Genomic DNA, 14299 nt, shown 5'->3' with positions numbered 1-14299 from the left:
GTATAATGAAATGAAAGAAGATGTGTTTACCAAAACACCTTTCAAGGAGAGCACTAAATTTATTTCATTCATTTACTAAATAAATGTTTAGTTGCACCTATTCCATTCCCCCAATCAATAGATATTTATTTAGCATCTTAAGTTATGTGCCAGACACTGGTCTAAGCACTGAGATACAATAATGAGCATAACAGTCTTCACCATGGTAGAATTTATATCCTAAAAGGGAGACAGACATATACAAGGATCTTAGGTCAAGTTCCTCACAAGCAGACACTGAAATGATTTGGGTTTAGTGATCTATTAATGAAGTAGAAATGAAAGGTGATAGGGATTGTAGAGACATGAGACCTTGTGGGATAGGAAAAAGTCAAATCATCTGAGTCCCAAACAATGGGAGGTAAGACATAAAATTGGTGTATGCAACAAAGGTCCATTAAGATTTCACAGTTACATAGAGGGACTCAGTCTATGAAAAAGACCAGCTTCAACCTCCATATTCAAGTTTGTGCTTCAGACAGCCTCAGAGTAGCCTCCAATGAGTTGACAGAGGCATGAGGCTGAGAAAGCAAAGAAATGAGGCAATATTGAGACTTATGTCTAGGAAAGATTTCTGGGTATGGCTACAGGCCTACAGGGTTAGGGTTAGGGTTAGGGTTAGGGTTAGGGTTAGGGTTAGGGTTATGAAATTGACTGGAAGCAAACAGATTAGAAGCCTACTGGTTTGTTTTTTTTTTTTTTTTAATTTACTTATTTGTTTTGAGAGAGAGACAGAAAGTGAGTGGGGGAGGAGCAGAGAGAGGGAGAGACAGAATCCCAAGCAGGCTCCACACTGTCAGCACAGAGCATGACACAGGGCTGGAATTCACAAACTGTGAGATCACAACCTGAGCTGAAATCAAGAGTCAGACGCTTAACCAACTGAGCCACCCAGGTGCCCCTAGAAGCCCACTGGTTTTGAGAGAGCTCTGTTGTCAGAGAAATCACGATCCTGATTCTGATTCGAAAAGCAGAAACAAAAACAAAACAACCCCCCACCACCACCAAAAACACCTTGTAATATAAAACAGTTCTCAGGCCTTTAAATTTGCATTGGCTGGAAGCAGGCTGTGAATTATATAGTCCCAGGGATGGCCAAGTCAGCAAAGCTCACTTCAGAGAAGGCCATGGGGGAAATTGGGCATGGACCCATATTCCAACGGTATAGTCTGGCACCAGAGAGAACAGTGGACAAGGAAATTCCTTCAGAGATCAGGATTAAGGTCTAGTCGGAGAATTTCACCCTCACACTGGAACAAACAGTCTTCACTGTGTCTATCCAGAAAGATTTTATCGTTGCTGCGGACAAGTGACTGCCTTGTAGCTCCCATTATTCCTTTTTCTGAATGGAATTTTATTATGGCTTTCCTGTTCCTACCTCCATATCGTGTTTTGAGTGGTGGTTAGTGGAGAGAAGATACTTGTCTTTGTGTTCATAGGTCTCTGGACCACAGGGGCCTACATCTAGACTTGCTAGAGATAACTGTACATCACCCAGAGATCCTGGTCTTTGAGCTGGATATAGTGACTGAGTGGGATTTTGGATGTGTGTGTGTGTAGTACTAAGAGTGTAAGTATGAGAAGACAGGTGTGCAGTAATATTTCATGACCAGTCTACCTCCTTAGCAGGCTGATAACATTAGACCTAGATGGCTAGCTGTCTATCCAATATTCATATAATATACAATTGATATTGGGGTAGACTACATTTCCTAGCATCCCTTACATCCATATAACTAGCTACCACCAATGGAATGTAAGTAGAAATGATGTGTGTCACTTCCAAGCTGGGACTTTTAAGAAGCTAATGGGGAATATCCACATTTTCTTCTCCTGTCTGCCATCTAAAGGTTGAAAACTCTGAGTTTCTAGGGAATAGTGGAGCCACAAGATGGCCCCTAAACACCACATAAAGGAATGCTTGAAACCCAACCATATGAAACATGTACATTGGACAATTACATGATCAAGAAATATAGATTGTGTTAAACCACCATTGAGGGGGCGGGGTTGCACAAACTAGCGTTACCATAATGCTAGAAACAACTTCATATAAGAGTTCGTGACGCTGAATCAGGCATTCATTAAGCCCTTAAATGGTGTTCCTACATCATGGTACACAAAGACAAAAATGCATATCCAGATAAAAACATCTATTTCAGTGAGAACCAAGTTACCTAAATTCACTCCACAATAAAAGGATTTAATGTAGTCACCCTTCCAGGCAGGTGACAGTTTTGTACCTCTAGGTCATGATACCATACTGGGGGTTCAAGGTTAGTCACTGCTTCTGGGAAGTTAGATACTCAGCAGCGATGGTGGCCAGGTCAGCCTCTGCGAAGGAAAATGCATATTGTAGCCTATCTATAATTGTAACCCTGCCATTGTGATGATGTTCATAACCTCACTGATTAAAGACTGAGGTGACTGGGAAAGAGGCTGGCTGACATTCATAGAGCAAGATACCTGCACTGTGGACATCTTTGGGAGAACATTCTCATGGAACAAACATTTTCACATCCTGGACCCATTATGATTTGTCCATTCATGTGCCTCTTTCCCAAAAATGCTTTGTCACATATCCCTTCCAAGTCTTTGACTATTTTTCCAAACCATTAGTCATTGTCCATGAATTGGCTTAGATCCAGATCTCAGGTCATCTCTCCTTTCAGACCAAATACCACTTAAAGCTCTGTACAATGGAAGGATTTCTCTCCTCTGTAGTCTTTAGGGCCACCCCTTCCAGCCTGTAAATAGAGCTGTAACATGACAGGAGTCCCCTTACTGCTGGTGCCAGCATATTGTGCAGATCCATCTATAAACCAGCTTATTTTTTTTTCAATATATGAAATTTATTGTCAAATTGGTTTCCATACAACACCCAGTGCTCATCCCAAAAAGTGCCCTCCTCAATACCCATCACCCACCCTCCCCTCCCTCCCACCCCCCATAAAACCAGCTTATTTTAAGCTAGGACTAAAGATGGGAGATGCTGTGATTGAAACGTCCTCCCTGAGTTCATAGAAGATGATGGGATTCTGAAGTAGAAGAGGCAACATAGCAGCACTTAGCCATCAAAGGCAGAGTGGGCACGGTTACCATAAGGGGTATCAAGCCCAGAGTATAATCCTATAATTCCTGACCCACAGGAATCATTGTAAATGTTAAGCTGATGATGGATCCCTAGGAACAACATAGAGGAGCAGCTCAATACATTCCTTCTTGACCTATAACCAAAGGAACTCTAGGTCTGGAAAATATAAGCCTGACTTGAGTCACTGCAGTAGAGAATCTAGATCAGCATCAACTCAAAGACCCAGAGCTCACTGAATGAAAGGAAGACTGAAAACCCTTGAGAAAGTGCCCTGAGGTATTATCACAGGTATGTACTATAAATCTTTCTAGCCTTCCCTAAGCAGCCTTCCTGTAGCCATTGCCCACGTAACTAACTGTACACTGTGGGGGAAGCAAATACCCAAACATTTTCAGAGATTATTGAACACTGGATCTGAGCTAAACCCTGAGGACCCAAAACACCACTCTAACACATAAGCCAGAGTGGAGGCCGTGGGGGAGGGTGTCATGCCATAGAGACATTTTTTTAATTGAGGGTATCAAGGTAGGTGGCTTGACCGAGATGGTAAAAAGGAAATACATGGAATTTGGGGCTTTGTCCATATCACAGTAGTCCCAGTAGATCACAAATATACCCCATTTTTTCCCCATGTTCCTGAGTATATATTGGGAATAAATATACTCAATAACTAAAAAATCTGTATGTTTCCTCCTGACCCATAGAGTGAGGACTATCATGGTAGGAAGAAAGTGGAATCCGTGGAGCTACCCTACTGAAATGGTGGATCAAAGCTCCCTGTTTATCATGGAATCACAGAAATTAGAACTAATAAAGCCTCAAAAGAGGCAAAGAGGATAATCTTCACTATACTCCCATTTACATTACTTGATCATGGAGCATAGTAGCGGACTCTCATAAACCAAGTCAGGTAGAGGCTACATTTAGTTCCAGACAGACTTTTCGACATTGTAGATCAATACATACCCTGGCACTTAGTATGCAACTGTTCATCTGAAAAATGATTTTATTTCTACAAGGAAACACCACCATCAAGTAACTTTCATGTGGAAAAGAGAGTTTTCTCTATCTTGCTACAGAATTACATCAGTTATCCAGAGTCATGTCATGTTTTTACTCTAAAAGGCATGCATTTCTCAATGTGGTGGCAAAGAGAAATGTCTTGGAACCCTTTTCAGAGACAAAGGTAAGGAGTGAATGAGTGGGGTCTATATGATAAATACATGCTGACATTCCTATTTCCCTAAATTTTTGGATTCCTCCCTTTACATTACACCAGAGAATTTCTGTTGTTGCTGATGAGAAGTCCACTGGTGTTCTTTTGTAGTTAATCTATCTCTACCATAAATTCTGGGATTTTTCATTATTTTTATGTTTTATAGTTTACTATAATGTGGAGTTTGGAGATTTATCATATTTAACACTTAATGAGCTTTATATAGCCGAATACTTATTTCTTCCTTCAGTTCTAGAAATATCTACCATTCTGTCTTCAATTTTTGTGTCTTTGTCATTCTTTAGTCTCTCCTGAAACTGTTTTATTAGACTATATTGGACTGCCTCCATGTGTTTTAATTTCCTTTTTAGATTTTCTATTTTTTAATACATTGTGCTGAAATTCTAAGAAATTTTATCACTTCTATTTCCCAATTCACTAATTCCCTCTTCAGCTCTGTCCAATCTATAATTTGGACCTTTTTTTTTTTTAATTTCAGTGCTCTATTTTTCATTTTTAAGATATATACTTTTTTTCATATTTACACATTCTTGTTTTGTGAATCCTGTATTTCTTCTGTGGATGCTGCTCTATCCTTTATTCCCTTGAGGATTTTAAACATGCATATTTTAAGTCTTTTTCAGAGTACTCTGTTATTTCTCTTTTCTCAGACGTGTTTCTTTCAATTTATTGGATATAATGACTATATCATTATCCTGCCTTTCCTAAAATGCTTTATTAAGAATTGTGAGCTTGTCTTCGATGAAATTTTTAACAGCTTTTTTGCAGTATAACCTATCTACCATACAATTCACCTATTGAAGTGTATAATTCAGTCGCTTTTAGAATATTCACATGGTTGTATGTCCATCACCACAATCAATTTTTCATTACCCGTTCCATGACATTTTGTCCCATATGTACTCCTGTACTATGATGACCTCCCTGTGGAGCAGTTTTACAATTTCAGTGCAAAGCACCAAAGCATATATTTTGTTTGAGGCTTGGCTCAAGACTTGGGCTCTGAGAAAATAGAGTCATACTAAGCTCTGAACTCATAAAGGTTTATGCCTGGGTATTATGCAGGTGACTTTTCTTCCTTAGCCACTGGTAGTACCTCATTTTGGCATGCAGTTCCAGGAGGGAGGGGAGAGTTATTCTAACTTCCTCTTTTACATATCATCTTACTCAGGAATTCTGATTCAGACCCACTGCCAATAATGGAGCTACCAACAAGAACACTGGCCTTTATTCTTGCTTGGGCATTAAAGCTGTGGTTTTGATGATGTTTATGTATTTCCTCCTCCCCTGGATCATGCGGCTCCACTCTAGCCTTTGCCTGTGACTGTAGTTTCTTTCCATATATTTTCTTCTCCCTTTTTAGTGCAACAACTTTATTTCTGGTCCATGAAGACTTCTCTTTCTAGTGATTTATGTATGTATTGATTTTTAAATGTTCTATCTATTATATGTGATGTGGAATGAAAGTGTGAGGTTCAGTCTGTGCTCAATCCACCCCATTGCCATAGAATTGGTAAAGGCTTTTCCAGACAACCTTCTGGCGGTCTTCTCAGATTCTCAAGGTGTTCATCCTGCCCTCGACTCCCCAGGATGTTCCCAGTGGCATGCCCCATGCTTTGGGCCATTACCTCTATAGAATAGACTCTTTGGATGTGGAATGTTTTTGCAGTTTTAATGCAAGACCCCCTATGGAACTGAAAGACTAATCTTGTCTTTCCAATATACTTGCAGGCCAACTTCCTGTCCTTTAACCAACTTGTTAGCATGAGCAAGTGTGTGCAGGGGAGATGGGTGGGATCTCATGGTGGACTGCTATTGTCTGCATCTGCAAATACCTCCCTCTCTGATCTGTGAAGATGGAAGGGGCAGAGAGAACCTCTTCAAAGTCATACCTGTGGTGGAGTAGAGCACCAGACTAGAGAGGACACAGGTGATTTTAACTGGTTCTATCACTACCTAGCTCTGGGGCTAGTGGAAATCACTTTGTTGTCTTAGCTTCTATGGGAATGCTTGTAACAGCAGTTTGTCATGACAAATTGCTTTTTTTTTTTTTTTTCATTCATGCAGCATGTATTTCAGAGACAGTCTGGCCTGATCTAGTGCCAATTCTGCCACTAAACTCTAACTCACTTGATGACTTAGGGCAGCTCATACAAGATGGAAACTCCATGGGTACCGATTTCAACTAAGAGAAAACTTAGAAGTTGCTAACAGAGCTATCTGAAGATAGGTTGGATTGTCTGGGGAAATGGCATTATAACAGCTAACATTTATTAAGTAATCATTTGCTTACTTTTCACAGCAATCCTATGAGTTAGATACTATCACCCCATTTCAGAGATGAGGAACAAGAGCTCAAAAAGTTATATGGAAGTAGAAAACTAGGCTCGGACCCCAGATCTGTGAAACCAGGCTGACTACTCCCACCCACTCTTCTGTTTTGCCAGTGGAAGTGCTCAGAAGAAACCGGATGACCACTGGCCAGCAGGGGAGAGATCACAACAGCAATTAGGTTGGGCTGAGTGACTGCTCAGCACTGAAGTTCTAGAACTCTTCATTCTCTAGGACTCTGTTTCCTGGAAAGTAAGACTTGAATTTGATTGCTAGAGGCTCCTTTCTGTTTTAAAATCCTGTGATGCATGTGCTAGGGATAGATGGTGACAGAAAAGAAATATCATATATACTCTCTGACGTCCCAGGATTTAGTTGGGAAGACGAGCCATGTGTGCATGAACCCAACTGCCCGTGGCCCACTGCTCTGCTGGTGGGCAGGGAAAGTCAGCAGGAGGGACGTTGTTCAGAAAGTGTTGGAAGGAATGAGCAGGGGGCTTGGAATGGTAGGGTCTAAGTGGGTGCCAAGAAAAGGAAACAGAAAGGGTGAGTGTTTGGAAAGCCAGACGTGTTTCCCTTTGAAAGCTTAGCTGCCACACAAGCAGCTCTATCCATGCCTTGACAGCTCCTAGCCTCAGCTGTCAGAGGGTGTGTTTCACTCTCTCTAACCAGCTAAAGTGTCCTGGCTGTCCCAAACTCAACACCTCCTCTTCTGGTCTCCTGCCTGAGCCTGACACAGGAGGCTGAGAGAAAGACCACCATCGCTTTGGCTGCCTCCCACTCCCAGAAAGCCCTTTGGGTTAAGGGCTGCTATAAATATTAAGATAGGAACCCTGACGTGTGTGTGTGTGTGTGTGTGTGTGTGTGTGTGTGTGCACGCGTACAATTTTTTTTTATTTTCCCCAAATCTTCAGAGTATTTTAGGCATGGGGAGGAAGAAGGACAGGTTAATGACAGTGATGTCGTCAATTAACTGGGGAGGAGACTTACACTTCCTACACTTTAATTTCCTTTCCTACCAAAAAGTTGAACAAAGCTAGGAGGTTGTCATGATTTGTTGGTAGGGGTAGATGGGAGAGTGGGGTTGCCCTGTAAAGAGGGACATAGCAGCATAATAGCAGCAACCAGCTTGGATGTTTGTAGGCAGAGCCTTTAAAGCCACTGCTTGGGAAAGGGGAACTCTTTGGATAAACCACTGTATCTGTTGGAGCGTGGTCACTTTCACACCAAATGGAAGTTTCCATCAGTGGTATCTTACCATGCACAAGCAGTACAAGGAGAGGAAGGAAATGCCCTTTTGGAAACTAGTTTACAGATAAAGTGAGGCAGTGGACAAAAATGTGGAATCCAGGAAAATTAAAGAGAACAACTTCAATTCAATTTGGAAATGTTTTCTGGCATCTTCTGCCTGACCAACATTGTCTAAATGCTGTGAGGCACAGGGTCTTGGAGGTAAGATCTATCCAGGCAGATAAGACTAACACACAAGAGGGGCACCAGGGTGGCTCAGTCGGTTAAGCATCCGACTTCGGCTCAGGTCATGATCTCATGGTCTGTGGGTTTGAGCCCTGTGTCAGACTCTGTACTGACAACTCAGAGCCTAGGGCCTGGAGCCTGCTTTGGATTCTGTGTCTCCCTCTCTCTCTGCCCCTTTCCTGCTCATACTCTGTCTCTCAATAATAAATAAATAAATGTTAAAACATTTTTTTAAAAAAGACTAACACACAAGAAACTATGGGAATCCCTATAAATGCTGAACAGAAAAGACAAAATTCTTGACCTACACTCCTATACTGTACTTGTTCTAGAAGTGAAGTATTGCTACTAACCTTGATGTTCCAGACTTGGTCGAATGCTATATAAGTTTGGGTAGAGTGAGGGCAGCTAGAGTTCAAGAATCATTGGTTCAATCTGGATTCCTCAGGGAGCACAGTCTGAGGCAGAGACTGATGTGCTAACACTTTGTTAAGGCATACAGTTCTAGTAGCAAGAGCGGGAAACGAGGGAGAAAAGCATGGAAGGAGGTAGGGCCAATAGGTAGACAGATGTATTATCAAGCTGGGCACTCTTAAGTGGGACCGGTTGTTCAATCTAAAGTACTATATCCTGGAAAAGCCCTAAGAACCAGGTCTTGGGAGGTGCCTGGGTGGCTCAGTTGGTTGAGCTTCCAACTGTGGCTGAGGTCATAATCTCGTGGTTCATGAGTTCGAGCCCTGCATCAGCTCACTGCTGTCAATGCAGAGTCCACTTCGGATCCTCCATCCTCCTCTCTCTGCCCCTCACCCCCCTCTCAAAAATAAAAATGAAACATTAAAAAAGAAGAGCCAGGTCTCGGAACCACTAGCAGGGTGGGGGTAGGGGTGGAGGGAGGGCTTCTGTCCCCTCCTGGTCAGAGGTTTGCCCTTTATTGCACGGACTACTCAACGGTTCTTGGTGTTTCATTTGTTGGGCTGGGTGCTGAGCAGAGTTCTGCCACTGTGTCAGTAAAGGAAACCTGGGGAGGGGTCAGATGCGCCTGTGTGAAGTTGGGCCACACCCACAGCTGGGAACAAGAGGCAGGTGAGGCTGAGAAGATCTGAAGTGATACGAAAAAAGGGGTCTAAAATACCCATTACCCCTCTGCTGCATGATAATCACTGTCTTACCACAGATTTTCCTCTCTGGGTGCCCAGGTCCTGGCACTATGTGAGGCACAGAGCAGGCCCACATTATATCTGTGTTAACTAAGTGAACAGAGTGAATTTTGTTGAAATAAATGAATAAATGATCACACCGACCTGAAACCCCTTCATTATCCCAGACTTCCTTCTTCTACCACTATCCCCACCCTGTACCTAACCAGCCACCAAGTACCCATAGTCTGAGGCTCTATGTTGTCTCACTTCCTCCCTGGTTCAAAAGGGAGCCTCCCAGCCTCCAGGGGCTCCCCTCTGCAGTCTGTTGGCAAGCTGCTTCGTCTAGTCAACCTCAAGTACAGCGCTGATCACCCCACTCTCCAGATGCCCCAAGAAACTCGGTAGCTCCTCATTGCCTACACAGTGAAAGGTACGCTCTCAACCAATCTCCACAAGTGCCCTTCCCACCTCCTGGCCTCATCTTCCCCTTCCGGATCCTTGTAGTTCCTGGAATATACGGTTTTAATCATCTTTCACAGCCGTTTCAAGTGGTACTCACTCTGAGAAGCTTTTCCTGTTCTTTCCCTCTCCGGGGGTCCTTGCCTTGCCCTGAAGGCCTGCACTGCCATTTTCCTCTCGCTTAGCACACTCAGCTCCTCCCTTGGAATATGGCAGCATTCTCCTCTCCTACTAGGTCTGAGCACCTGCGGGCCCTCCTAGTGATATGCTCCCAAGCCGCCCAAACAGCGCCTGCCCATGGCCCTGACCACACCCACTGCACTGAGGGGGCGCAAGCGCTCCTGGGTGCCGGTCAAGCCCCCACAGGGGGCGCAAGAGCTCGTGGGTGTGGGTGGAGCCCTCACACTCCAATGCTCGGCCATAACCAGGCGCGGCTGCCAGACCATCCGCTGTCACGCAGTCGGCAACCCTGACCTTGGGGTGGGTGCCTCCTGCTAACCTTATTCCATTTAAGGGTGGCGCTCAGAGCCCAAATAAAGACAGATTTTCCCAGGCATGAGTACTGCGGAAATGAAGAGAGGCGGCTCCTGGCAGTCACCCCAAGGGAACACCAAATTTAGCCCAAAGGTTGAATATAAATATATTTTAAAATTTTTTAATTGCAAAAATAACACGATAACATTAAAATAGTTTAGAAATAAGGAGAACTAAAGCCCTCCCACAGATCCACCCTACCGGCACAACTGCCTTCATTTTTGTTTGTTTCTTTCAGATCTTTGTCCTTTTAAGTTCCTTTGTCCTTTCAAGTACCTACTTTACACGTAATCGTGGTGTGGGTACAGTTTTGTATCTTGCCTTTTTACAGAAGACTATATGAGAAGCACTTAGGAGAAGCAGCTGTAGACAAAGAGATGAGTGGTTGAATCTTGCTTCTACACCTGCCAGCTGTGTAGGTTACTGAATCTTTCTGTTTCCTTATCTGTGATGGGGGCGGGGCAAACAACCTCAGGATTGTTGCTATTACAGGGATGAGATGATAATTCAGAAACTCTCTTAGCACAGAGCCTGGAAAACAGCACTTAACAATTCCAGGTTTGTTTTACAAACAAACTTGGGGATTTTTTTTATTTTTAATTTTATTTTATTTTTCTTAAAGTTTATTTATTTTGTGTGTGAGAGAGAGAGAGAGAGAGAGAGCAAGCAGGGGAGGGGCAGAGAGAGGGAGAGAGAGAATCCCAAGCAGGCTCTCTGCACTGTCAGCGTGGATCCCAATGCAGGGCTGGAACGCACAAACCATGAGATCAAGACTTGAGCTGAAATCAAAGAGTTGGATGCTCAACCAGCTGAGCCACCCAGGTGCCCCTGGGGATTTTTCTTTAAACAGACTTTTCCCCAGCTAATGACGCCCTACACAGGTTTTTACATTGGTTGTCAAATGTATAACTTTGCCTCAAACCTTTGTAAGCTTACACCCCTCCAGGTTATATTTCAGTCCACTTAAGAAAAGCCCCAGGGAGGGGCACCTGGGTGGCTCAGTTGGTTGAGCATCCGACTTCGGCTCAGGTCATGATCTCGCAGTCTGTGAGTTCGAGCCCCGCATCAGGCTCTGTGCTGGCAGCTCAGAGCCTGGAGCCTGCTTTCGATTCTGTGTCTCCCTCTCTCTCTGCCCCTCCCCTGCTTATGCTCTGTCTCTCTCTCTCTGTCAAAAATAAATAAACATTAAAAAAAAAATTTAAAAAAAAAAAAAAAGCCCCAGGGAGGCCTACACCGACTTTCCACCCCACCCGATTCCCTTCCCGATTTGGGCTGCTGTTTGACCCGCAGCTGCTTCCTGGGGGGATTGAGTTTGGCCAGGCTGTGGAGCCCAGGGCAAGAGCTCTCCTGAATGGGTTCATGCAAGGCTCTCAGTTTCTCTCAGAGGAAACCCTTGTTAGCAAGTAACTGTGGCCCATCCATAGGGCTTTGAGTCAGAGTCTTGGAAAATCAGCTAGGTTAAAGGGACAGAGGGGACTTAAGCCTTGTTTCCTGGCCATGACTTCCCGGGGCTGCATCAGCCTTCTGTGTAGTTGAAGAGGTGCCAACGAGGTGATTTCAGAGCAGTATCAAATACCATGCCAAAAATCATCTCCCCACCCACCACCATGCTTGACGGGGGGCCTGGGAGTCTCACTATTGGTTATTCCTCAGATTTCTGACTTTGAAGGCATCTAGTAAGTCTTGTGTGTCACCATCAATAACTGTCCTTAGCAGCACCTCACTGTAATTCTGATAATGGGCACCCACCTCGTACTCTGTTCAAGACCCTGGCCTGATGCATTGCCCACCTAGTACCCCAGCCCCTGGGATGCAGCTGTTACCCTGCTGCCAGCTGACAGATGTCCCCCGTGGTGCCTGCCTGGCATCTTGCACCACTCCTGTGGCCTGGCTTCTGTACTGATGCACTCTCCCTCCTTCCTCACTGCCCCCCTCTCCGTGTGCCCGATGTCGCATTGTTCTGACTCCTCTGATGCCAAGGCTCCTCTGGACCACATGCTGCTGGCTCTCTGCACACAGTCTTCTGCCCACCAGCCTGGACTCGAGGGAATGGGCCCAATTTACAAGGCCCCAGGCATGTTATAAGAATCAGTCCTGGAAATAACAGTTGCAACATCAAATAGGGCTTTTCAGAACGTTGACATATGCTATTTAGTTGTTTTAAGACTTCCCTTCTTTTGAGTAAAGAGACTTTTCTGTCCTTTGGGGCTTTTACTGAAAAAGGATGTATGTTTCGTAATAGTCATTGCCAAGTGGTGGTGTTTTAGGTGCTATTTAGATGCTGCTTGAATTCTGTGTCTTTCAAGAATGTTGGCCCAGACTGAAGTCAGGGACGGTTGTATTGTGGGGTTTCCCGGAAGAAATTTGGGTTCTTCTGCTCATCGGTGGCCGGCTTTGTCTCACCTGTCAGATCTCAACCTCATTATTACCTCCTCAGAGAGGATTTTCTGCCCATCCTGAGGAACATCCCTCCTCCACCTTTGTTAGCATCTTATCTGTTTCCTCCTTGGCGCTTATCACAATTCATAATTATTTTGTTTGTTTCCTTGTGTTAGGGTGTCTTCCCTACCAGAATGGAAGCCCCAAAAGATGGGACTCACACGTTTTGTAGAATTGCATTCCTAAAACCTGACATAGTGCCCAGCCCAAGCTAGGTGCTCAACAGATACTGTTGAATAAAATTTTTCTCTTTTCCAAATGAAAGAAGATAAAAAAAAAAAATACTCATTGCTGCCATCAAGTAACCAATGAGAAGAGATCCTGTTCTATTTACGTATCTATCATTTATACATTCTGCTTACTGTTCAATCCATGGATCGACTATAGGGCCTTCTAGGGTCAACGGAGGATTGGGGAGTGGGAATCCTGTTTTTGGCACACCCTCGAACCTCACTGTTTTCTTCATCTGCACATCATGAAAGCAATCCTTCAAGACACCAGCGGGGTGCCCACTGCCCTTGTTCTCCTGTTTTTCTCTCTGCTGGGAAAATTTGCTACTAGGAAGAAATCTGAAATTCATTCCTACTATGATTCTTCATAAAAGTGTTATTAGCACTTAAGCACTAAGGTACTTTAACCACAGTAATGAAACACTGGTAGTAGAAATTCTGACCTTATCTGGCACTGGAGGGAGGGAATTTGGAAAGGAGTCTGCAGGGGCCTACAATCCACAGTGTGTTCACTGAACTACCTTCCTCAGTGATGAACCTTTAAAGGGGAGAGGAAGAGAAAATGAGAGCAGATACATGAGGTTGAAATCTTACTTGCTGTAAAATAAGTCCCTTGGCTTTTGCAGTCTGGGTGTAATATAAACTGTTAAATGTTAATAGCTATGTTTATAAAACCGTGAGAGGCACTGCTTCTTTTCTAGGAGAAAAAATGGATCTCAGAGGCTTTTTCCAGTTGGACTCCGCAGGCCCCTGTGGGCTGAGCACCTTGCTCTTGGACAGATGCCCCCTGAGTCCCAACTCTGCCGTCATAAGATGTGTTCTATGATCTTGCAAGCCTCTTCAAATGAGCTTTCCTACCCTGATGAACAGCACTGACCAGGAATTAAGAGAATTCTTCTGTTTGTGTTTCTCAGCCTTTGTTTCTTCCTCTAGGAAATAGGACCCCTGGGGGGAGCGGGGGGAGGGGGTTGGTCAAGTGCTAGGTGGTCCCTTGACCCTTTGTTTGGAGCAAGAGCCATTTCTCCTCATCCAAAATGATGTGATCCCAATCAGGGAGGCCAGTGAGAAGCCTCCACTGTCACGGAAATTTCCCGGGCCTCAGTATCTCTATAGGAACACCAAGACCCATTTCAGAGTCATCCTTGAGGCCTTCACTTGTTTAAAACCTCAGCCTCTTGAGGCCCAGGCCAAGTGTCCTGTTCCATGTCATTTCGTCCTGTGTTTCACTTCCCGGAGCCTGTGGTTCTTAGAATTGATAATAAATGAATTCCCATTTAATTCTATTCCAATTGTTCCCTCTGTGTTAATTTGAGTTAATTTG

The 14299-nt window shown here is 44.0% G+C and overlaps 1 long non-coding RNA gene across 8 annotated transcripts in view; it reads left to right on the top strand.

The window, feature by feature from the left end:
- Positions 1-14299, top strand: part of LOC109259154 (uncharacterized) — a 100179-nt gene that overhangs the window by 45693 nt on the left and 40187 nt on the right. The window contains exons 2-3 of one of the 8 annotated variants that reach the window (XR_002076580.2): positions 3189-3421; positions 4153-4319. The exons of the other annotated variants lie outside the window; for them this stretch is intronic. This is a non-coding gene — a long non-coding RNA (uncharacterized LOC109259154). The remainder of the gene's footprint in view (positions 1-3188; positions 3422-4152; positions 4320-14299) is intronic. 8 annotated transcript variants of the gene reach the window in all.

The sequence above is a fragment of the Panthera pardus genome, unplaced genomic scaffold (genome assembly GCF_024362965.1).
Source record: "Panthera pardus isolate Hobbes unplaced genomic scaffold, ASM2436296v1 HiC_scaffold_11, whole genome shotgun sequence".
NCBI lineage: Eukaryota > Metazoa > Chordata > Mammalia > Carnivora > Felidae > Panthera > Panthera pardus.
The sequence above is the reverse complement of the archived record's forward strand: the minus strand, read 5'-3'. Positions and strand labels throughout refer to the sequence as shown.